Source organism: Lolium rigidum, chromosome 7 (assembly GCF_022539505.1).
Source record: "Lolium rigidum isolate FL_2022 chromosome 7, APGP_CSIRO_Lrig_0.1, whole genome shotgun sequence".
Taxonomy (NCBI): Eukaryota; Viridiplantae; Streptophyta; class Magnoliopsida; order Poales; family Poaceae; genus Lolium; species Lolium rigidum.
The window spans coordinates 30,021,621-30,047,868 of NC_061514.1; positions in this window are offsets into that span (position 1 = coordinate 30,021,621).

Here is a 26,248-nt window from a genome sequence, read left to right on the forward strand (position 1 = left end):
GGAAATATCATCTCTAACTTGCATAGCATGTCCGACACTTGCTCCTGCAGCTTCTCAATCACCTCGGTACATATCTGCTTAGCACAGACCGTGAGGAAAAAATGGCTCACCTCCGCAAGCACTCGTCAGATATGATCGGGGAGATACCCTCGAAGCATCACCGGCATCAGCCGCTCAATCCATATATGATAGTTGTGAATCTTGAGCTCATTTATTTTCCTGTAGTAAGATTGACTCCCTTACTCATATTCGAATAATAACCATCAGGGAACATCACGTCACATTTGAGCCACTTAAATGCCTCCTTCTTGTCGGCATTATCAAGGCAGTACTTGGCATGCGGCTTTAACCAACCATTTCGATTTCCCTCAGGAGGCTGCATGTGTAGAGCCACCCTGTCACTTATCTCCTCAATATCGACTCTAGCCGAAACATTATCCCTTGACTTGCCTAGTATGTTGTAGTAGGTGTTAAGGAATGCCTCCCCGCAATTATTTTCGGTGTGCATCATATCGATGTAATGGGGAAGTTAAGGTCCTTGTAATACACGAGCTCCATTATGCCTGCTTTGTGAGTCCAGTTGTGTGTTACACCATATCCCTCAAATTGTGGGCCGAGTTGCTTACTAGGCTGGAGAGCACGTAGCTCAGCATCAACAGTTCCACCATTGAACTTTGGTATCTCTTTTTGTTCAAGCACAACTTCGCCTTTCGTGAAGTTCTTCTTGTCAGATCTGAACTGATGCCCTGGTCTGAGGAACTTGCGGTGTTTGTCAAAGGAACCGGTTCACCTCCCAGGGAGTTCCCCCTATACATCTAGAATCTGCCTAAGTGTAGGAACCCCATGTCCGAGAAGCCAGACACACCTGGGGGGTAGCTTTGGATATAAAAACATCTCAAATCACTTTTGTGCATACCATGTGGACACACACAAGTTTTGGGGCCATTCACGCCCTCCGATGCTCGATTTTTGACGAAACCCTACTTCTGTTGACCGCACGGTCTACCCCTTTGACTACATCCCAGCGCGGGTCCCCCGGTGGGCATATGCCTCCATTTGAGTTTGGTTAGGTCATAGGTGTGGTGACAAGTATCATCTCATATGATCTCAAGGTTCTCTCTGGTTCACCTCCTAGGGAGTTCCCCCTATACATCTAGAATCTGCCTAAGTGTAGGAACCCCATGTCCGAGAAGTCAGACACACCTGGGGGTATCCTTGGATATAAAACCATCTCAAATCACTTTTATGCATACCATGTGGACACACACAATTTTGGGGGCCATTCACACCCTCCAAGGCTCGATTTTTGACGAAACCCTACTTCTATTGACCGCGCGGTCTACCCCTTTGACTACATCCCAGCGGGGGTCCCTGATACGTCTCAAACGTATCTATAATTTCTTATGTTCCATGCTAGTTATATGACAATATTCACATGTTTTATATACACTTTATATCATTTTGATGCATTTTCCGGCACGAACCTATTAACAAGATGCCGAAGCGCCAGTTCCTGTTTTCTGTTGTTTTTTGTTTCAGAAATCCTACACAGGAAATATTCTCGGAATTGGATGAAACAAAAGCCCACGGTATTATTTTGCACGGAGCCTTCCAGAAGTCCGAAGAGGAGACAAAGAGGGGCGACGAGGCGGCCACACCCTAGGGGGGCGCGGCCCCACCCTTGGGCGCGCCGCCCTATGGGGTGGGCCCCTCAGGCGCCTCCCGACTCTGCCCCTTCGCCTATATAAACTCTCCGTCGCCAAAACCCTATCACCGAGAGCCACGATACGAGAAAAGTTCCGAGACGCCGCCGCCGCCAATCCCATCTCGGGGATTCGGGAGATCGCCTCCGGCACCTCGCCGGAGAAGGGAATCAACACCGGAGGGCTCTACATCACCATGCCCGCCTCCGGACTGATGCGTGAGTAGTTCATCCTTGGACTATGGGTCCATAGCAGTAGCTAGATGGTTGTCTTCTCCTCTTGTGCTATCATGTTTAGATCTTGTGAGCTGCCTATCATGATCAAGATCGTCTATTTGTAATGATACATGTTGTGTTTGTTGAGATCCGATGAATATTGAATACTATGTCAAGTTGATTATCAATCTATCATATATGTGTTGTTTATGTTCTTGCATGCTCTCCGTTGCTAGTAGAGGCTCGGCCAAGTTGATACTTCGACTCCAAGAGGGAGTATTTATGCTCGATAGTGGGTTCATGCCTCCGATGACCCACAAGTATAGGGGGTGTATCGTAGTACTTTCGATAAATAAGAGTGTCGAACCCAACGAGGAGCAGAAGGTGTTGACAAGCAGTTTCGATGAAGGATTCACTGTAAATGCTCATAGACAAGTATTCAGGGGGTTTTGATATATCTGATAAATAAAGTACAAGTAAATAAAATGCGAGAGTAATAGTTGCAGCGAGTGGCCCAATCCTTTTTAGCACAAAGGACAAGCCGGTTTGTTTACTTATAATGACCAAACGTTCTTGAGGACACACGAGAATTTAGTCTAGTGCTTTCGCTTCATATAGTTGATTAATCCTCATTGTTTTGATAAGTGTTGTGTGGGTGAACCTATGCTAATGCATCGCCCTTCCTAGGACTAATACATACTTGTGATTATACCCCTTGCAAGCATCCGCAAATACAAGAAAGTAATTAAGATAAATCTAACCACAGCCTTAAACTCCGAGATCCTGCTATCCCTCCTGCATCGATATACCAACGGGGGTTCAGGTTGCTGTCACTCCGGCAACCCCACAATTAGCAAACGAATACAAGATGCATTCCCCTAGGCCCATAAAGGTGAAGTATCATGTAGTCGACGTTCACATGACACCACTAGAAGAATGACGCCACAACTTAAATATCATAACATTGAATATTACTCAACATAGTTCGCTACTAACATTTAGACTTCACCCATGTCCTCAAGAACTAAACGAACTACTCACGAGACATCATATGGAACATGATCAGAGGTGATATGATGATGAATAACAATCTGAACATAAACCTTGGTTCAATGGTTTCACTCAATAGCATCAATAACAAGGAGTAATCAATACCGGGAGAGTTTCCCCTATCAAACAATCAAGATTCAACCCTAGATGTTACAGCGGTGACGAGGTGCAGCGGTGGAGATGATGGTGTCGGCGGTGGAGATGATGGTGATGATGATCCCAATGAAGTCCAGCTCGATGACGGTGACGATGGCGTCGATTTCCCCCTCCGGGAGGGAATTTCCCCGGCAGATTTCAGCCTGCCGGAGAGCTCTTTTCTCTCTGGTGTTTTCCGCCCCGCAGAGGCGGCTGTGTCTCCTCGCGATTATTCCCAGCACCTTAGGTTTTCGGGTAGATGAAGTACGCGAAGGAGAGGCGGCCGAAGGGGGCTGTGGGCCCCCTCCCCACAAGGCGGCGCGGCCAGGGCAGGGCCTGCGCCGGCCTATGGGGGGCCATGGCGGCCCTCCTCGGCTCCTCCTTTTGGCTGGCTCATTCTTCTGGAAAAATAAGATCTTCGGTGTAATTTCCGTCAATTGTTGATCTCCAGAAATATTGCATTCTGACGGTGCTTTTTCCGGCAGAATCCCGACTCCGGTGAATGATTCTCCAATAATCATGAAACATGCAAAATAGGTGAAATAACATAAGTATCATCTCTAAATATGAAATATATTAATGAATAACAGTAAATTATGATATAAAATAGTGATGCAAAATGGACGTATCAACTCCCCCCAAGCTTAGACTTCGCTTGTTCCCAAGCGAAACTGAACTTAGTAAACAAGACCACATGTTTATGGAGTGAAGAGTCGATAAATAAAATACGGACAAGAAGCATCATATTAATTCACAAGACATTCTAGTGAACAACTTCCTCATATAATTCAACTTGAAACAAGTAGAAGGAAATCACAAATAAAGGTGCATAGGAAATCATAATTAGTGATGGCAAACTTCGTTCTTGGTCAAAGAACAATTATCGGATTGTACTTATCTGTCGAGCAGCGCTCTTATATTAAAGATTATACAACAAAACTTGCATACTCAATCATAATAATCTCCTCATAATCATTGATAACTTTCAAAGCTATATTCATTCAGATAAAACTTGTACTAAACAAGAAAGAATAAAAGGCATGATTAAATAGATCACAATATAGATGGTTGGATCACAACAACTCAATTGCTTGAATGAGATGGAGGGAAATAGGTTTACTGACTCAACATGAAAGTAAAAGATAGGCCCTTCGCAGAGGGAAGCAAGGATTAAATCATGTGCTAGAGCTTTTTAAGTTTTGAAATCATATAGAGAGCATAAAAGTAAAGTTTTGAGAGGTGTTTGTTGTTGTCAACGAATGGTAGTGGGTACTCTAACCCCCTTGCCAAACAGACTTCCAAAGAGTGGCTCCCATGAAGGATGTTATCTCTACCAGCAAGGTAGATCATCCCTCTTCTCTTTTGTTTACACATGTACTTTAGTTTTATTTATGGATGACACTCCTCCCAACCTTTGCTTTCACAAGCCATGGCTAACCGAATCCTCGGGTGCCTTCCTGTTATCACCGGAATTTGACCAAGTCAGAGGTGGGCCGCGATCAAGATGGGTTTATAGATTATATATGGAAGAAATACGTGGATCGGCCTTATATGCAAAGTTGGGCTAGATTGCCCATATATCTGTAATATAGTAGATCGTGTTTTAGATAGAGTTTTACCCGTGCACAGTTAGGTGCACGCCTAAGATAGAAAGTCCCCTGGACTATAAATATGTATCTAGGGTTTATGAAATAAACAACAACCAACGTTCAACCACAAATCAATCCTGGCGCATCGCCAACTCCTTCGTCTTGAGGGTTTTTACCGGTAAGCATCATGCTGCCTAGATCGCATCTAGCGATCTAGGCAGCACAGGCTTATGTTGTTCAAACGTTGCTCGTATCGAAGCCTTTTTGATGGCGAGCAACGTAGTTATCTTAGATGTGTTAGGGTTAGCATTGTTCTTCGTATCATATGCTATCGTAGTGCAACCCTTGCATATCTAGCCGCCCTCACACCTATCTTAGGTGTGGGGGCAGCACCCCGCTTGATCTTTATTTAGTAGATCTGATCCGTTACGGTTGCTCCTTGTTCTACAAGGATTAGTTTAATATCTGCAATAGTTAGGCCTTACAAAGGGTTGGAGGATCCAGCGGCACGTAGGGTGTCGTTCGCTAATCCTAGACAGGATGTTCCGGGGATCAACCTCGTGTTGGTTTTTAGGCCCTATCTAGGATCGGCTTACGATCACCGTGCGTGGCCGCGAGGCCCAATCGTGAGTAGGATGATCCGATTATGCGGTGAAAACCCCAGATCGTCGTAGATCGTTTTAGCTTTATCTTGATCAAGCAGGACCACCATATATTCGTGCACCTCGTACGAATCATGGGTGGATCGGCTCCTTGAGCCGATTCACAGGATAACCTGAGAGCCGATCGAGGCTCGTATTTAATGTTTACGTGTATGCCATGCAGGAAACTAAGCGAGGCATCTCCATCACCTTCCTAACCAGGTATAGGTCAGGTGGCACGCCCTTGCATCAGCATCGGACGTGTGTACCAGAGGCTTTGCGGGCCGCCGCTCGGAGGGACCAGGGCCAGCCGCAGCCCTAAGTTGTTCCCGGCTCTACTGTGTTGCCCGTCGCTGCCCGCCGGTGGGTTTTGACCGCAACACATTCTGGCACGCCCGGTGGGACCAACTTCGTCATCAACCACATCGCCATCTACATCTGAGATGGCGGACGGCGCTCCAGTCGCGCACGAGGGTCAACCATAAAAGGAGAGTATGGCGCCCCAAACGAAGGAAAGCCGGTGATGAGACATCGGCTGACACGACGAGATATAAGCCTCTTTTGAGCCATACAACCAAGGTAGGGGCTAATTCAGCAGTCGCCCCGTATTATCTTTGCCATACGCTTCGCCTGCATTCAGCGTCGATCTAGCGGGAGACGGAAGACTGGAGTATGGGGGTTACATCGGCTGGCAAGTTCAGGGAAATCAGCATTGGTCCTGGCTGCAGAGCCGATGTTCAGGATTAATCCTACCGATGACCGTAGAACTGATATCTGCAGTGACCTGACAGATTCGGCTCGGGGGGCACATGATCAGGCAGACAGACGCATAGGCAATGAAATATTAGGAGCCGATGAAAAATCGGCCAGTAAAAAAAAAATGTAGCAAGTACAGCCGAAGCAGATTCATCGGTACTTCTCAAGTTCAAAATATTGGTACTTCTTAGGTTCAACGAAACATTTGTCTCTGAGGGGGCCCTACTGAAGAAACGCATCGAGGGCGTGAAGGGCGTCAACACGGATGCGATCTACCTCAGCGATCTTAGCCTCGTCGTCCTCGTCTTTAGCCGTCACCAGCTGGCTGCTCAGGGTACGAATTTCAGCCAGATCGGTCTTCAGATCGGCTGTGAGGCCTTTTGCTTCATCCTGAGAACGGGCAATAAGAGCTTCCTTGTCTTGGATGAGCTGCTTGGTCACCCTGACCCTCTCTTCAAGACTCTCCAGCTCCTTGCGCAGGGCCTCGAGTTCGGCGCGTTTGGCAGAAGTGTCCGTCTTGGCGTCCAGAGCAGCCTTCTTCTCGTTGAGCCGTTGACACTTTTCCGCAATATCGGCTCTCAGTGGAAGCTGGGTGCGGCGAAGAGTAATCCTTTGTCGAGCCGATTGCACCCTTGACTTGAAGACCGACAGAGTAACAGCAGGCCAGAGCTTCACTTGCAGTGTCATGGGGAGATGGGGCTGGAGATCTTCGAGGATGCCTTTGACTTCCTCGGAATGTTCAATCAGGGTCTCAGTTGAGGAAGAGAGCAAGTCTTTGAGACGCTGGAGTGGGCCATGGACCGTGCTAAGACTCGGCTCTCCACTTGCCTTGGAAGAAGTTGGTTCGATGGATTCTGGATCGAACGTCAGCAAGCTCGAGAGATCACAACCCTGGTAAGGCAAACACAGCGAGTTTAGCATACAATGAAGGAGGCGATAGAGCCAAGGAGAAGGGGTATACCTCTCCCAAGGTAGGAGGAACAGCCGATGTAGTGATGATCGGCTTTTCTATGGGCTTGGCTAGGTCAGCCACTTGGTCGGCCGCGATCGTCGAGGTGGCTAGGTCCAGGGTGGTGGACGGCATCGGTACCTCCTCGATGCCTCCGCTAGAAGTTTCTTTGGTCTGCAGAAGGAAGCGGTTAGCCGATCCAAACGATGATGGGTTAGCACGAAGTGTGACCGGGGAGGGAGTTACATTTGAGACCTCCTGGCTTGACGGAGAGGTCTGTGGGTCTTTGCGAGCCCTTTTGACGCATCGACGCTTAGTGCGTGACCCCGATCTGGTCGGGGCTTGGGGAGCAGGAGGCTCGGGGATCGACCTTTTCTTAGGGGCTGGCGCTGGTGAAGCCGTCTGGCTCTGAGTGGTGGACCTCTCAGAATTGCCCGAGCTCGAGTCCCCCTGGTTGGATTCTACGGCCCCGCTCGAGGTTTCTTCCGTGGAAGTCTGTAGAAAAGAATACGAGCGTGTTGTAAAACACTGGGAAAGCGGATAAATGTGGACGGGGCATGAACCAACTTACATGCAAGCTTTCTTGGGCAGGAGCTTTACGCTTCAGGGTCTTCCTGGTAGCTACCTTCCTTACTGCCGTCCTCGCCTGAGTCGAGGCTCGGGGGGCAACTGGCCCTGAAGATGCTTTATTCTTGGGAGCCGATTTCGGTGAAATCGGCTGACTCTGCATTATGACTTTCTTCAGGGGTGGCGAGCTCTGGCAGAAGAGGACCACTGGTGCCGGAGGGAGGAATACAAAGGGGGAACCATCGGCTTGCGTGGGAGCCGGGCCATCTTGTTGCTGCCAGGAGATGGAGTCAGGTCGCAGACAATCACCATAACGCTGTTAGAAGAAATGTTTAAGTAATGGTACCTGGTCTGCAGGAATGTCATACTCGGCATCAAGTTGTCTCAGCAGCGGTCCTAGAGCCCTTCGGAAGACATGGGTCTTCCACATGGACCACCAAGTCTCGAAGCCATCGGTGGTGGAGGAGAAACGGAGGTCGTGGGGAATTGGAATGGCCAGAGCATCGAAGAAGGTATAACATCTTTGGCCAGTAAGAATGTCAGGCAGTTCAGCTCTACTTAGTGTCAGGTGGTGTAAGAAGAAATGTGGAGGCACCTGCCCGAGGCCAAGCTGTCGTGCTACCACTACCGGTTGGTAACACTCATAACCAGGCTTGATGATCCGGTTCGAGGTACTCATACCAACGGGGTGGAAGCAAGGACGGATCATGATAGAATACAGATGCTGGGTGCTAGCGTCATCAGCAAAATCATCCAATCGAAAGGAGATTGGGTTTTCAAAGTTCGCCGATTCAGTATAAGGAAAGAACAGGGGGTTGTCCAAGCCTTGGAAGAAAATCTTGAACCACCCTGCTGCTTCCTTGGGGATCAACCTGCTGCCTGGGAGACCATACAAAGCTTGGCCATAGCTGGTGCATCGGATATCCTTTCCATTAACATCTGGAAAGGTGCAGGTGGTCAAAGGTGGGAAGTCTGGGATCTGGTTCTGAAAATATAGCTGTGCCCATAACTGAATAAACCACCAAGGGCCGCCCGTTTTAACTGTCTTTTGAGAGAACAGTTTGACAGACATCAGTTGAAGAGATCGATAGACTTCTCCAAGAAACAGTTTGCCTAGGCCAAGTTGGGTACCTTTAGCAAGTTCATAGGCCAGGGAAAGGTAATTCTTGGTAGGGGCAAGCGATGGGCCACAGATCCAACCAGAAATTCAGGAAGGCTGTATGTTCTCTTTCTGTCACAGGGCCCTTGGTCTTCATATAACGATTGAGGTAGGCACCCCAGCTGGTACATTCTTTCTTAGAAAACAGGGTGAAAGGGACCTTCGGCAGTTTGAATGCAGAAGGGCTTGGGGATGCAATGTCTAGGCCTGTGATCATGGCCACATCTAGCAGAGTGGGTGTCATGGGGCCATGGCCGAACATGAAGCAGTTCAGTGCGTCAGACCAGAAGTAGCCGATGGTTTTCAGAATGTTTTCATTCTTCTCAAGGGGAGACAATGATAATGATAAGGCATCGGCTATCCCTATGGCTTCCCAGGTGGCATAATGGGTTTTGGATACTCTAGTGTACCATGCCACCCAACCCTCAGGGGGATTAGGCCAGGCTCGCAGGCAGTCGGCCCAGGAAGTCAGATCTAAGTTCTGATTCACAAAGGGGATTCTGTTAGCTTCGCATGAAATTAGGAGGGCGGGACTCTCGGAAGAACGAGGACCGAGGCGCATAGAATTTGCGAGAGAAGGATGTGGCAGTAGGATGTCTGAAACCTAAAATGAGTGACGGAGCAAAACATTAATTCAGGTGCTTGCTATTAATCCTAACGTCAATTCGGATGGCCAGAAAAGATTAGGGGTTACCGTCAGATCGGAGACCGTGGCGTTGGTGTTGGATGATTCCGCCATTGGACGCGCTGAAGAGTTGCAGGCGGCGCGGTCGAGATCTGAGACGAAGGCGGCCGTGAATGGGAGCTGCTCAGGCGGCGATTTGGGGATCTGAGTTTGTTTCCTCAGATGAAGGTCGCAGGTTACCGTTTGGAAGGGTGGCTAGGGCGACCTCACTTGTGTTTTTATGGTAGAGACCGATGCGGTGCCATCGGTTCTTTTGGGGAAATCGTTTGACTTTGACTATCGGCAAAAGGGTGACGGGAAATACTTCTTCATTAACAAAGGAGGGTTTTTTACAATGAAGAGCCGATTGCTCGCATACTACTGATCCTATTCTACTGATCCTCGCTGCCCTCGTCGTCAGCGTCATAGCTTCCACCGGCGCTGCTTCCGGAGAACTCCTCGTCACCACTACCCCAGTCTTCGACTGGAGCTTCTTCCTCTTCGTCATCATCTTCACTGTCCGCCCAAGCACGGAAGCGCTTCGCCGGTGGGTACCCAGCGGAGGAGGAGGAGGAGTCTTCCTCTTCGTTCCCCCCATGAGTGGAGGTCATCCTCGCTCTCGTTCTCCAGTTCCCTTTCAATGAGGAACTGGGGGTCGTCCTCCCCGTCAGTCAGGGGCTTGTCGCTATCTGACAAGAGGCCGAAGTCCCACTCGGGCTATGACATCGGCTCACTCGAGGAAGAAGATTGGAAAGAGAGGCCGGAGGAGACAGAGGAAGAAGAAGGCATAGCTACAGGTTTCCAAGGAAGTGATGCTGAGGCTATCAAGTTCAGCAGAGAAGTTGAGAAGACGAGCATCATGATAAAGGATACTGCGATGGTTCTGCTCTGCCACGACATGACCCGACGAAGAGAAAGCAGAGTGATTTTGGAATTATAATTCCAAAACCAGGGGGGCATGTGTTATCACCGGAATTTGACCAAGTCAGAGGTGGGCCGCGATCAAGATGGGTTTAAAGATTATATACGGAAGAAATACGTGGATCGGCCTTATATGCAAAGTTGGGCTAGATTGCCCATATATCTGTAATATAGTAGATCGTGTTTTAGATAGAGTTTTACCCGTGCGCAGTTAGGTGCACGCCTAAGATAGAAAGTCCCCTGGACTATAAATATGTATCTAGGGTTTATGAAATAAACAACAACCAACGTTCAACCACAAATCAATCCTGGCGCATCGCCAACTCCTTCGTCTTGAGGGTTTTTACCGGTAAGCATCATGCTGCCTAGATCGCATCTAGCGATCTAGGCAGCACAGGCTTATGTTGTTCAAACGTTGCTCGTACTGAAGCCTTTTTGATGGCGAGCAACGTAGTTATCTTAGATGTGTTAGGGTTAGCATTGTTCTTCGTATCATATGCTATCGTAGTGCAACCCTTGCATATCTAGCCGCCCTCACACCTATCTTAGGTGTGGGGGCGGCACCCCGCTTGATCTTTATTTAGTAGATCCGATCCGTTACGGTTGCTCCTTGTTCTACAAGGATTAGTTTAATATCTGCAATAGTTAAGCCTTACAAAGGGTTGGAGGATCCAGCGGCACGTAGGGTGTCGTTCGCTAATCCTAGACAGGATGTTCCGGGGATCAACCTCGTGTTGGTTTTTAGGCCCTATCTAGGATCGGCTTACGATCACCGTGCGTGGCCGCGAGGCCCAATCGTGAGTAGGATGATCCGATTATGCGGTGAAAACCCCAGATCGTCGTAGATCGTTTTAGCTTTATCTTGATCAAGCAGGACCACCATATATTCGTGCACCTCGTACGAATCATGGGTGGATCGGCTCCTTGAGCCGATTCACAGGGATAACCCGAGAGCCGATCGAGGCTCGTATTTAATGTTTACGTGTATGCCATGCGGAAACTAAGCGAGGCATCTCCATCACCTTCCTGACCAGGTATAGGTCAGGTGGCACGCCCTTGCATCAGCATCGGACGTGTGTACCAGAGGCTTTGCGGGCCGTCGCTCGGAGGGACCAGGGCCAGCCGCAGCCCTATGTTGTTCCCGGCTCTACTGTGTTGCCCGTCGCTGCCCGCCGGTGGGTTTTGACCGCAACACTTCCAACATTTCACATACCATGGAGGAGTGTCTATTTGCAAAATTAAGTTGCTTACTGATGAATCAGGGCAAAACATGTGAAGAGAATTATTAATGAAAGTTAATTAATTGGGGCTGGGAACCCCGTTGCCAGCTCTTTTTGCAAAATTATTGGATAAGTGGATGAAGCCACTAGTCCATTGGTGAAAGTTGCCCAAAAAGATTGAAAGATGAAACACCACATACTTCCTCATGAGCTATAAAACATTCACACAAATAAGGGATAATAACTTTTGAATTGTTTAAAGGTAGCACATCAAGTATTTACTTGGAGTGGCGCAAAATACCACATAATAGGTAGTTATGGTGGACACAAATGGCATAGGTTTGGTTTAAAGGTTTGGATGCACGAGAGGCATTCCCTCTCAGTACAGGTCTTTGGCTAGCAAGGTTGATTAGCAAGCATAAGAGTTGAGGGAAACAAACAAATATACATGTGATAGAAACAATCATGCATCTTTCTTGTAAGCACAAATAATTTTACCTTCAGAATACTAAGCTCATAGCTAACAAGAAAGATAATGAAATAACATATCTACATGTATTTCCTCTTTTCTACTTAAACTCAAAGTGTTGTTGCTATTGACCAATGCTAAGTTTGCCAAAACCAAATAGATTTAATCAATGCTCCCAAAGTGATACCAATACTAACAACAAGATCAATCATATAATAGAGATTGCAAACTAAAATAAGGTATGCAATATGTAAATGATAAAACTTCTCATTAATATTCCATAACGATAACTCACACCAAGGGATACATAGATAACCAACTAAAGAAAGATACTTCCACACTGCAACCATCTTATATGATAACTTCCCTACTCATGATATGACACTACTTGACAGTAAAAAGGTAAAAGATAGTGATGATGTGATACCGCGGCACTCCCCCAAGCTTGGAAGAAACCAAGGGGATGCAAATACCAATGATGAATTACTCCTTCGGTGGTGATGGTGAATCCTTCCCATCATCAGACTTCCAAGGAAGTGGCTCTCCATCAACAAATGACATCTTGGTCTCAGGAATCCTGAAACTAGCAGCATAGCTTATGTGTTTAAACCTGTTTTCATACTCACAATTTTGATTCTGAACATCCTAGAGTTGAGCTTGGAGTTTGTTGGTAGTTTCATGAAGTGAGAGGATATCGTCCCACAACTTTGCAGTCTCCTTGTTGTGTCCATCAATAAGTTCAGACACAATTTTGTGGAAGATGTCCACTTCACACTCAGCCATCTTCTTGTTGTTGAAGACCTCTTGTTCTAATTTCTCCATCCTGTCCTCCAAACTTCCTTCTCCTTTAGGACCCCGGACATCTTCAATCTGCAACTCTCCATCTACGAGCAGCAACTCCTTGGGGTGCATCTTCAGCTCGTTTATGTACGGGTTGACGACGTTGATAACCCACAAGTATAGGGGATCGCAACAGTCTTCGAGGGAAGTAAAACCCAAATTTATTTATTCGACACAAGGGGAGGTAAAGAATACTTATAAGCCTTAACAACTGAGTTGTCAATTCAGCTGCACCTGGAAAAGCACTAGTAACAGGGGTGATGTGAAAGCAGCAGTAATATGAGAGCAATAGTAACAGTAACACAGCAGCAGTAAGAGTAACACAGAGGCAATGGCACCAGAAAATAGTTGATACTACTTCCAATGACATATAGAACGAGTATATGATGATAAGAGATGGACTGGGGTTCCCAGCTATCTACACTAGTGGTAACTCTCCAATAACAAGTGACAAGTGTTGGGTGAACAAATTACAGTTGGGCAATTGATAGGATTGAAATAGCATTAAGACAGAACATCAAGTCTATTAATTATGTAGGCATGTTTTCCATATATAGTCATACGTGCTCGCAATGAGAAACTTGCATAACATCTTTTGTCCTACCAGCCGATGGCAGCCGGGCCTCTAGGGAATCTACTCGGAAATTAAGGTACTCCTTTTAATAGAGCACTTGGAGCAAAGCATTAACACTTGGTGAAAACATGTGATCCTCATATCTATGCCTTCCCCTCCAGTTATCCCGCTTGCTTGTCACTGCGGGGCCTCGGGTTCCGGACATAGACATGTGCAAACAACTTGTAGATACAATCTAAGCAATAATTATAGAGCTCAAATCTAAGATCATGCCACTCGTGCACTAGTGACAAGCATTAAACACAACAAGATTGCAGCAACAATAACTTCACAAACTTATATAGATAGACTAATCATAATGTAACAATTCATCGGATCCCAACAAGCACAACACCGATTACATCAGATGAATCTCAATCATGTAAGGCAGCTCATGAGACCATTGTATTGAAGTACATGGGAGAGAGAGTACCAACTAGCTACAGCTAGAACCCGTAGTCCATGGGGGAACTACTCACGGAGCATGATGGAGGCGGTGGCGTCGATGGAGAAGACTTCCGGGGCACTTCCCCGTCCGGCGGTGTGCCGGAACGAGATTCTGTCCCCGAAACGGAGTTTCGCGATGGCGGCGGCGCCCCTGGAGTCTTTCTGGAGTTTCGTCAATTGGTATCGAGGTTTTAGGTCGCGAGGGACTTTATAGGCGAAGAGGCGGAGTCGGAGGAGCCACGGGGCCCCCTCCCCATAGGCTGGCACAGCCAGGGGGCCACCCGCGCCGCCATATGGTGTGGGCCCCCTGCTACCCGCCTCCGACTCTCCTTCGGTGATCTGGAACCTTCCGGGGAAAATAAGATATTTGGTCTTTGTTTCGTCGAATTCTGAGAATATTGCCCGAACACCCTTTCTGGAACCAAAAACAACAGAAAACAGGAACTGGCACTTCGGCATCTTGTTAATAGGTTAGTTCCGGAAAATGCATGAAAACATTATAAAGTGTGAGCAAAACATGTAGGTATTGTCATAAAACTAGGATGGAACATCAGAAATTATAGATACGTTGGAGACGTATCAAGCATCCCCAAGCTTAGTTCCCGCTCGCCCTCGAGTAGGTAAACGATAAAAAGAATAATTTCTGAAGTGAGATGCTACCAACATAATCTTAATCATACCATTGTAAAGCATATGAGATGAATGAAGTGACTCAAGGCAATGATCTATAGTTTGCTAACAAATAGATAACATATAGCAAAACTTTTCATGAATAGTACTTTCAAGACAAGCATCAAAAAGTCTTGCATAAAAGTTAACTCATAAAGCAATAAATTTTTAATAAGAGGTTTGAAGCAACACAAAGGAAGATTTAAGTTTCAGCAATTGCTTTCAACTTCAACATGCATACCTCATGGATATTTGTCAACACAAAGTAATATAATGAGTGCAATAAGTAAACATGTAAGAATAAATGCACAGTTGACACAAGTGTTTGCTTCTAAGATGGAAACAAGTAGGTAAACTGACTCAACATAAAGTAAAAGAAAGGCCCTTCGCAGAGGGAAGCAGGGATTAAATCATGTGCTAGAGCTTTTCAAGTTTTGAAATCATAAAGAGAGCATAAAAGTAAAGTTTTGAGAGGTGTTTGTTGTTGTCAACGAATGGTAGCGGGTACTCTAACTACCTTATCAACCAGACTTTCAAGAGCGGCTCCCATGAAGGACGTTATCTCTACCAGCAAGGTAGATCATCCCTCTTCTCTTTTGTTTACACATGTATTTTAGTTTCATTATTGATGACACTCCTCCCAACCTTTTGCTTACACAAGCCATGGCTAACCGAATCCTCGGGTGCCTCCAAACATTCACATACCATGGAGGAGTGTCTATTTGCAAAATTAAGTTGCTTACTGATAGATCAGGGCAAAACATATGAAGAGAATTATTAATGCAAGTTAATTAATTGGGGATGGGAACCCCATTGCCAGCTCTTTTTGCAAAATTATTGGATAAGCGGATGTGCCACTAGTCCATTGGTGAAAGTCTGTCCGAAGTAAATGACAAGATCGAAAGATAAAACACCACATACTTCCTCATGAGCTATAAAACATTAACACAAATAAGAGATAATAGCTTTTAAAATTGTTTAAAGGTAGCACATGAAGTATTTACTTGGAATAGCAGGAAATACCACATAGTAGGTAGATATGGTGGACACAAATGGCATAGGTTTTGGCTCAAGGTTTTGGATGCACGAGAAGCATTCCCTCTCAGTACAAGGCTTTGGCTAGCAAGGTTATTTGAAGCAAACACAAGTATGAACCGGTACAGACAAAACTTACATAAGAACAAATTGCAAGCATTATAAGACTCTACACTGTCTTCCTTGTTGCTCAAACACTTTTACCAGAAAATATCTAGACCTTAGAGAGACCAATCATGCAAACCAAATTTCAACAAGCTCTATGGTAGTTCTCCACTAATAGGTTTAAACTACATGATGCATGAGCTTAAACATGATCTACTTGAGAGCTCAAAACAATTGCCAAGTATCAAATTATTCAAGACAATATGAAGCATTTTCTGTTTCCATCCAAATACCAATAAGTGCAGCGGTTTTCAACTCCGCCATGAACATTAAAATAAAACTAAGAACACCAGTGTTCATATGAAAAAGCGGAGCGTGTCTCTCTCCCACACAAGGATTGCTAGGATCCGAATTTATTCAAACACAACAAAAATAAAAAACAAACAGACGCTCCAAGTAAAGCACATATAATGTGGCTGAATAAAAATATAGTTTCACTAGAGATGACCTGATAAGTTGTTGTTGAAGAAGGGGATGCCTTGGGCATCCCCAAGCTTAGACGCTTGAGTCTTCTTGAAATATGCAGGGATGAACCACGGGGGCATCCCCAAGCTTAGACTTTTCACTCTTCTTGATCATATATCATCCTCCTCTCTTGACCCTTGAAAACTTCGCCACACCAAACTTCTCATAAACTTCATTAGAGGGGTTAGTACTCAAAAAACTTTAATCCACTTTGGTCCTGTAGTGACACATTGCAAGAACTCAATAAAACATTAGCTACAGCTCTCCACGTCTAGAAAGCCTTACTTAAAGTCCACAAGAGACAATGCAAAAAACAGAGACAGAATCTGTCAAACCAGAACAGCCAGTAAAGACGTATTTTTAAGAGGTACTTCCGTTGCTCAAATCAGAAAACTCAAAACTAATGAAAGTTGCGTACATATCTGAGGAACACGCATATAAATTGGCAGATTTTTCTGAGTTTCCTACAGAGAGACCTACTCAAATTCGTGACAGATAGAAATCTGTTTCTGCGCAGCAATCCAAGGGATGTTCATCAACAACCTTCACGTGACCTTCATCTCCTACTGGTTCGATAACCTTGGTTTCTTACTGAGGGAAACTTGCTGCTGTACGCATCACACCTTCCTCTTGGGGTTTCCAATGGACGTGTGCTTCACGCGCTAACAAGCATTTTTCTGGCGCCGTTGCCGGGGAGATCAAGACACGCTGCAAGGGGAGTCTCTCACATCCAATCTCTTTACTTTGTTTATTGTCTTGCTTTACTTTATTTTATTTACTGTTTTCTGTGCTTTCTTTATATCAAAAACGCAAAAAAATTAGTTACTTGCTTTACTTTATTTTATTTTCTATCTTGTTCGTTTTCTTATATCAAAAACACAAAAAAAATTAGTTACTTGCATTTAATTTGTTATCATGTCTAGTCCTGTACTTGTTACTCCGTCACCTGAGGAATTGGTCTTTACTTTTAAACAAGGGGATGAGGAGAGTTTTAAGGAAGCTTGGTCTAGAATTTTTAATTCTTACGGTAAAACTGAACCTAAAATGACTCTAAGCCTGCTTCTTAGTAACTTTTATTTTGGGCTTATTCTTCGCTATAGATATGCCTTGGATGCTGTAGTGGGAGGAGATTTCCTTCATTGCGATGGGGATCAAGCTTTTAATGCCATAAAAAAATTGGTTGCATCATCTAGCTCAGCTAATAATTTTGATTCATCTCTTGTTAGTATTTATAATAGATTAAACACTCTTGAGACAAATATATCTTGCTTAAAAGAAGGGTATAGTCGGATTCGTGAGCATTTTGATTATGTTCCAGTAAACTCTGAACCTTCAATGTGGGACCCTACTATTAAAGTTGCTATTGATGGTAAAAAAAATTATTCCCATTGTGATATTATGACTGAATTTTGCCTTATGCCTAAAAGTATTTATGAATCTTTGACACTTTGGGGACTTACAGAAGGTGGAGAAGGAATAACTCTTACTGATAACTCTGTTATAATTCCTAAAGGAATAGCCGAAGGAGTGTTCACAATCCTTCTTGGAAGAACGGTATCCACTGATTATCTCGTTATTGAATGTGTAGGGACAGGACAAATCACACTTGGAAGATCCCTGCTGAAACTCTTGGGAGCAACCATAGATGTGGGGAAAGGCACTCTAAATTTTACCTCTACACCCGAGATGCGGTCATATATTCCCTAAACCAAAGAGTAAGAATAAGAGTAAGAAGGGTAGACGCAAAGCCCCTGGTAATAATGTTAATGCTTCTTCTCTTGATAATACTTGATTTGCACTTTCTGCGCCTAGCTGAAAGGCGTTAAAGAAAAGCACTTCTTGGGAGATAACCCATGTATTTTTTTATTACTGTTTTGTTGTGCCTTGGAAGTTGTTACTACTGTAGCAACCTCTCCTTATCATATTGTTGTGCCAAGTAAAGTCTCTGATAGTAAAGTTGATACTAGATTTGGATTCCTGCGCAGAAACAGATTTTTACCTGTCACGAATTTGAGTAGATCTCTCTGTAGGAAACTCGTAAAATGCTGCAAAAATTCATGCGTGATCCTCAGATATGTACGCAACTTTCATTAGTTTTGAGCTTTTTCATATGAGCCTGTTAAGTGCCTCTAAAAAATTCGTCTTTACGGACTGTTCTGTTTTGACAGATTCTACCTTTTATTTCGCATTGCCTCTTTTACTGTGTTGAGTGGATTTCTTTGTTCCATTAACTTTCAGTAGCTTTGGGTAATGTCTATAAGTGTTAAGAATTATTGTGTCCCCTCTGAACATGTGAATTTTTGATTATGCACTGACCCTCTAATGAGTTTGTTTTGAGTTTGATGTGGAGGAAGTTTTCAAGGGTCAAGAGAGGAGGATGATATACTATGATCAAGAAGAGTGAAAAGTCTAAGCCTGGGGATGCCCCCGTGGTTCATCCCTGCATATTTCAAGAAGACCCAAGCATCTAAGATTGGGGATGCCCAAGGCATCCCCTTCTTCATCGACAATTTATCAGGTCACCTCTAGTGAAACTATATTTTTATTCCGTCACATCTTATGTGCTTTACTTGGAGCGTCTGTTTGTTTTTGTTTTTGTTTATGTTTGAATAAAATCGGATCGTAGCATTCCTTGTGTTGGAGAAAGACACGCTCCGCTTTTTCATATGAACACTAGTGTTCTTAGCTTTACTTTTAATGTTCATGGCGGAGTTGAAAACCGCTTCGTTGATTGCTATTTGGTTGGAAACAGAAAATGCTTCATGTGGTAAATGGTATATGGTCTTGAATAATTTGATACTTGGCAATTGTTTTGAGCTCTCATAGATCATGTTTAAGCTCTTGCATCATGTAGTTTAAACCTATTAGTGGAGAACTACTGTAGAGCTTGTTGAAATTTGGATTGCATGATTGATCTCTCTATGGTCTAGATATTTTTTGGTAAAAGTGTTTGAGCAACAAGGAGACAGTGTAGAGTCTTATAATGCTTGCAATATGTTCTTATGTAAGTTTTGTTGTACCGGTTCATACTTGTGTTTGCTTCAAACAACCTTGCTAGCCAAAGGCTTGTACTGAGAGGGCATACTTCTCGTGCATCCAAAACCTTGAGCCAAAACTCATGCCATTTGTGTCCACCATAACTACCTACTATGTGGTATTTCTCTGCCATTCAAAAGTAAATTGCCTGTGTGCTACCTTTAAAATTTCATTCCTTGTCTTTGCAATACATAGCTCATGGGAAAATAGCTTAAAAACTATTTGGGTATTGAATATGTTGTTTATGTATCTTATTTCTTATAAGTTGCTTGTTGAGCGGTAACCATGTTTCTGGGGACGCCATCAACTTTTTACACCTTTGTTGAATATCATGTGAGTTGCTATGCATGTTCGTCTTGTCCGAAGTAAGGGTGATTTATCATGATTAAATGGTTTGAGTATGCATATTGTTAGAGAAGAACATTGGGCCGCCAACCAAAGCCATGTATCATGGTGGAAGTTTCAGTTGGACATTAATCCTCAATCTCTTATGAGAATATTATCCGTTGTTGAATGCTTAAGCATTAAAGAGGAGTCCATTATCTGTTTTCTATGTTGTCCCGGTATGGATGTCCTCAAGTTGAGATCTATCAAAACTGAGAAATCAAATGCGATCTATCTCCTTGGACCTTTGTACAGACGGCATAGAGGTACCCCTTTGTGACACTTGGTTGAAACATATGTAATGCAATGATAATCCATGGAAATCCAAGCTAATTAGGACAAGGTGCGAGCACTATTGGTATTCGATGCATGAGGCTTGCAACTTATAGGAGGTTGTCGTCGTGGTGAACAGACAAATGCCATAGGATGGCTTAAGTTGGGGCCGAGTTGGACGCTAGAGGATTCGGGGGAGGGTTTTGGATCAGGTAGGATGAACTTCCGGGTGCTTTCCTCAAGAACTTGGCCAAGGCCAGAAGTAGAAGAAGAAAGACACAAGGATGAACTTCGCTTTAGATCTTCTCTATTCCATGAACAATGTTACAGGAAGTTTTCATACATCTCTCGTTATCTATCTTCCGCGCCCGTGAAGGAGGCTGCCCCCTCTCCTTATATAGGGGAGAGGGTGGCTTACAAGGGAAGAAACCCTAATGGCATCTTTGAACAGACAAACTACTTTACAAAGCTACTTTATAAAACTACTTTAATCATAGATGACGCCGGTATCTTCTTTAATCAGGGAGGTTGATGTCCTCCGGCTTCTTTGGGCGTCATCCTTGCCTTTTACGTCATGTCTTCGTTTAAGGCCACTTTCCTTAGCTCATCTTTATCTTCTAGCTCCTGAGAGAATCTTTGACCAGCTTAGCTTATACCGGTAGTCCGGTATCTTCTTAGCTCATTCCGGCATGTCCCTCTTTGGGCATACCGGTATAGACTTCCTTAGCCAAAAACCTGAACTCATGGCCCGGAATAACTGTTAAACCGGTATCTTGAGGGCTCAAACCATCCGGGTTGGCATGCCTTTGGCATACCGGGGGTCATCCCCCCAACATTAGTCCCCGAAGCTGGTATAGTCCGGTGGATTTTATCCAACGGTCCATGCCAGGTTCTTATCTCACAAGGTACCGGTTTGATCCTTCCGGGTACTCTGTTCAGAGATGCCGGCTTCCTTGCCTTAGCTTTTTCCTATTATCTTCCGGATCTTTCCGGTATCTTACGTCATGTTTTCACGTCGCTTCCTTTGTAAGGTGTCTCCGGTGTCGTTTCCTCCGGTATCATTGACATTTACTCCCTCCTCGGCGAAGTCGAGAATTTCTTGGGTACCGTGCCTGTCAGAGACGTGCGCACTGTTACTGTCGTGTCAGTGTCAGTGGTCACTTCGGTTCGGCTTCTGCGCCAGCATTTAATGTGCCACACCGGATCCTTTTGGCCATTCCGGATCCCTGCGGCGATCATGTGGCCTCTTGCTTCTGTGCGTGTATCTTTGCGCCACGTGGCGGCCCACGAGGCGAACCGCCACGGCCCGACGGTTTCCGGCCCATTTCCACTTCTCCCTTTATAAGGGCGGAGCAGTTCATCTTCTTCCCCTTCTTCGCATTTGCCCCCGTTCCTGAGCACTTCGAGCCCTTCGCCCCTTGTCTCCTCGTCGCCGCCGGTCGCCGCCAGATCTTGCTCCGACGAACCTGCGACGTTCTCCTTGCTGCGCTGAAGCTTTCCGCCGCGACAAGTTCCTGCGGTGCTCCTTCTCCGCCGCTGCTTCAAGCTTTCTCCGGCGGACTTTGCTGCTCTCCGTCGCTGGCCTTCGTCGACGGTTAGGCCTTCGCCATTTCTCCAGCGAACCTTTCCTTCGCGTCTCCCGCAGCCCCAGGTGAGCCCCAATGCATATTTGCTTTCTTTCTCTCGCTTTCCAGATCTTGAGTTGGTAGTGTATTTACTTCTTCTTTTCTTTTGCTTTTTCTCTTACTCGTAGATCTTCGCGCGGGGGCAGATCATGGGATTCTTGTTTCTCTGCATCAAATTTCATGTTTAGTGAGGAATCTTCCTCCACCTCTTCTTCTGCCTCTTCTTCCGCTAGCCGGCGTAGCAAATCCTCCGACGGATTAACCGCTGATCTTGTCCAGATGGACACTGATTCCGGTAGCAACCAAGAAACCGGTAGCTCTAGCGAAGCTTCCGGCGTAGATTCCGCCGGTATCACACGCGGGGCCTGGATGGGCTCCAACGTTAGCCAGTATGAAATCGACTGGCTTTACCGGTCCAGGAGGATTCCGGAAGGAGTATCCTGCCGGCTCCCTCGCGACGAGATTGAACCGGTGCCTGAACCCGGTGAACGCGTTGTCTTTCTCGCTCACTTCGAGCGCGGCTCCGGCCTTCCCGTCTCTGATTTCTTCCGGCGTTTCCTTGATTTTTATCAACTCCAACCTCACCATTTTCCCGGCAACGCCATTTTCTACCTCTCTTGCTATGCCACCTTTATGGAGGCTTATATCGGCATTCGTCCCACTCGCGAGACGTTTGCCCGTTTCTTTGCTCTTCGGATCAACTCCGTTCAGGGCAAGGAAATTCCTAAACCCAAACCCCCCGTACAATGCGGGTCTTGCATCATCGGCTCCCGCCAAGGGAGCCCTTTTTTCAAGTTTTCCGGTCTCGAGTCATGCCGGCTATGGCAAGGGACCTTCTTCTACGTGAAGAACAACGGCGTCGCGGACCTCATCGACCTGCCGCCTTTTAATCCGGCGCCGCCCACGAGGGCCAACTGGAGCTACAATCCAAAGGAGTCTCACATAGAGACCAACCGGATTATACGGTTCATGAAGCAGCTGATGAAGGACACCAACATCTGCTCCGATGATATCATCCGCGCCTTTATCTCGCGCCGGGTGCTTCCTCTTAAGCGCCGCATGCATAAGATGAGCGAGATGTACGGTCCCGGTGATCCTACCAAGATCACCGGAATCCCTCTCAGCAAGAAGGACATCATCCTCAAGGCTAGGCAGATCTGCCAGACTGCCATGCCGGAAGACTGGGAATGGGGCCTTCGGCCTCTCAGTTCCACTAACCCCCCGACCCAAGAAGTAAGAAATTACGCAACTCGGGTCGGTATACCGGTAACTTTTGCACTGTGACTAACCCTTTTTTCTCCTTTGCTTTTCAGGCCAAGGACCACTTCCCCGGCATTGACTCAGACCGGCGAGGTCCTTGCCGGAAGCGGGCTCTGGACAAATTCGACCCGGACCCCGTTATTCGTTGGCAGGATCTGAAGATGGGCCGAACTCCAGCCTCACGCCTCGGCAAGTCCCCACCGGAACCATCCGGTTCGTCTGACGACCCGACCTTGCTTGAGGTAGTTCTTCTTTTTGATCTCTCATATTCTTTTGTTATTGTTCCTCTGTAGATGTTCCCTCAGCCAACATCAACCCACAGGTCCATGAGCACATCGCCCCCCTGCAGGCCGAGGTTGGCCAGGAGTTCCTGGACAAACTCACCGCTGGGAGCAAGAAGAACAAGGCCCCGGCGACAGATGCCGGTTCAAGCCAAGCCCCTCCTGCCAAACGCTCCCGGACGCAAGTCCTTGGGGGTAAAGAAGTAGGCAAGAGGCGCTACAAGGGAAAAACCCTGCTGGTTTCTTTCGGGTAAGTTTTGTGTTTCTCTGTTCGCTTGGTTTCACAGATTTTTCTTTCCGGTTGCTTTTTCTTACCTTTTTTCTCTTTTTTGCTTTTCTTCAGTCCTGCGCTTTCGATCTCCAAGGGTGCTTCCGGTTCAAAGCTGGCGAGCTCTGAGGGGAAGAACAGGACTTCACCTCCTCCTCATTCGAGCCCGGTACCTTCTGGTACCGGTAATCCTTCCGCCTCCCCTCTGGGAGGCACAACAAGTGTGGGGCGCGCGGCCCCTACAACTTCTGATCACCGCGCGGAGGATGACTTTGTCTCCCCTCCTGACATGCAAGACACCGGCGCCAGCAACATCGGCGCCGATCCTGAAGCTGCCGGGCGGGCGGAACCTCAAGTTCCTCCCGTCTAGAAGGAAAAGAAGAAGAAGAAGAGTTCACGCTCTTCTCCCTCCAAGGCCGTGCCGGAAACTTCCGTGCCGGCAAGCACTACGCCAGCGCCAGAAGCTCCAACCCCTGAGCAGACTGACGCCATACCGACGCCGCCGCCGGAAACCCCTGTTCCTAAGGCAACCGGGGCCACGCCAACACCTCCGCCGGAAGCTCCTACCGCCAAGCCCACCGGAGACGTGCCGACACCGCCGCCAGCTCAAGGACCTTCTGCGGCCAAGCCAACACCGCCGCCAGCAGGCGCCAAGCTCCGCACGTCTGAACCCTTCAAGGGAAAAGGCGCAGCTTCCGCTCCGCGGTCCCTGGTGCTGCATACCGGCCCCGCCGCCGTTGTGGCTGGAGAGCAAGCTACCGGCCTGCTGGGCCGGATTACCAAGCTGAAGCGCGAGGGCCGCGAGCTAGGGCACCTGCTTGATTACGCTGAGAAGTGGAATCAGGCAGATGTGTCCGCGGCTACGCGCGGTGTGGGAAAGGACCGGCTTCCCATCGTTGACCCAGCCGGCCCCAAGTGCACTGAAGGGCACTTCATCCGGCTGAAGCGCGCCGTGCGGGAGTTTGATAACGCCTGGCATGACGCTACCAGCAACGTGGTGGTAAGTTTCACCAATCTCTGCAACTTTTCTGTTGATACCGGTTTTATTCTTTCCGGATTTATATATATATCCTCCCAGTCCCCGAGTTTTGGGTTGAGAGCGCAGCTCTTAGCGCAAAACTTTCTTTAAAGAGTTTCCGAAACCAGCATCTTTTTCACAATTGTTTTCGTTTGAACAGAGCATGGCAGACGCCCGGAAGCAGCTCTTCGAGGAGCTTCTTTGGGAGCACCGGGACCTCTCTGAGGCACATAGCAAATGCCAAGGTGAGTCTTTTTTGCCTCAGGCCTCTTCCTACCGGCATCTTTTTCTTCTTTCTTTGTTATTTACAAGTCTTTCGCATAACAGCTATCCCGGAAGCCTCCATTGAGGCCCTCAAGGTCCAGGTTGCCGCACTCCAAGGTATCCTTTCCTTTTTTGTTTGACTTGTCTCTTCGTGTTTCATCTGTTTGTGTTTTCGTTAACCTCTGCTTCTCCGGCTTCCAGATGAAAAGGACCAGCTCATCCGGAAGCACCAGGAGGCCTTGAACGCCCAGAAGGACATCTCTAGGGATCTTAAGGATCAGGCTATCCAGGCCGGAGTCCGGCATGCCCAGGAGCTGAAGGACGCCAAGGCGGCAGCCGAGGCCCGGCTGGCGGAGGTCGTGGATGATTCCGCGAACTCCACTGCTGTGCTGAGGGCAGAGCTGGAGGAAGAAAGGAAAGCGCGCAAAGCGGCAGAGCTGCAGCTGGAGGAGGAGACGAAGGCGCGGGAAGCGGCGGAGCATCACATTCAGCTTATGACCACCGATCATAAGGAATATGATCGGCTGGTCATGCAGACTGACGCGCTGGCCTCAGTAAGCTTCTGCCTCTTCTTTTGCTTATAAGCTTTTGTCTTTCTCGAAGCATATCTGTGTGCTTTTTTCCTTCCGGCAGATTCTTTTCCGGTGTCTTATCTTTATGTTTTTCCCTTCCTTCTGTAGAGCATTTTCCGAATTCTCAGCCGCACGCCGTAAAAAAGGTGATGGAGGACCGGGTGGCGCGAAAGTTCCCCAACATGGACGCGCACTGGGATGGTACGACTACCTGGTCGCCCTTTCCGCCCGAGTCCAGCACATGCGCTCAGTGGACCGGCACCTTGCCGATCTGCCGGACGTCGCCATCCTCCTTTTCAAGGTGTTGTGGCCTGAGGAAGCAATGCCAGCCAACGTCACGCTCACCGCCGACCGGCTTAAGGAGGTAGGGCGCCGTATTCACGAGTGGCAAAGCTCCGCGGCTCGTGCCGGAGCCGATACCGCGCTGCGCGTCGCGTGCTCCTGGTACCCGGATTTGGATCTGGATGCTCTTCAAGGTGTGCGTGAAAATGCACCCACCGATACGGATTCGATTCTCACCGCGAAGCGGCAGGATCGTGCCTATCGGCTTGCTGAGTACGCGCCGGTTTGCACCTTCATCCCCCCTCCCGAAGGCGTCAAGGACTACCTCAGCGATGAGGAAGAAGAGGAGGAAGGAGATGAAGACGAAGGTGCCGGTGACGGCGACGGCGATGTCGCTCCGGAAGGTACAGAGGCCGGTGATGCTCCTCCAGAAGCCCCTGCTGCTTAAACTTTTAGCGTGATATGCTTATCTGTCTCAAAAACAATGGTTGTTAAATTCTACCCCGGTATGCCGGGGTCTTATGATGTAACATAACACTTATCGTTTTGGTTGTGGTACAAATTTGTGCCGGTATCTTGCATACCGGTAACTTATTAAGTTATGTTGGTTGGTTAACTTAGCATGTTGCCTTTGTCGTTTGTTTTTATCTTGCACTGTGAAGATTCCGGAATCGTTTCCGCATCCAATTTGATGCACACTTGGTTCTTTCCCT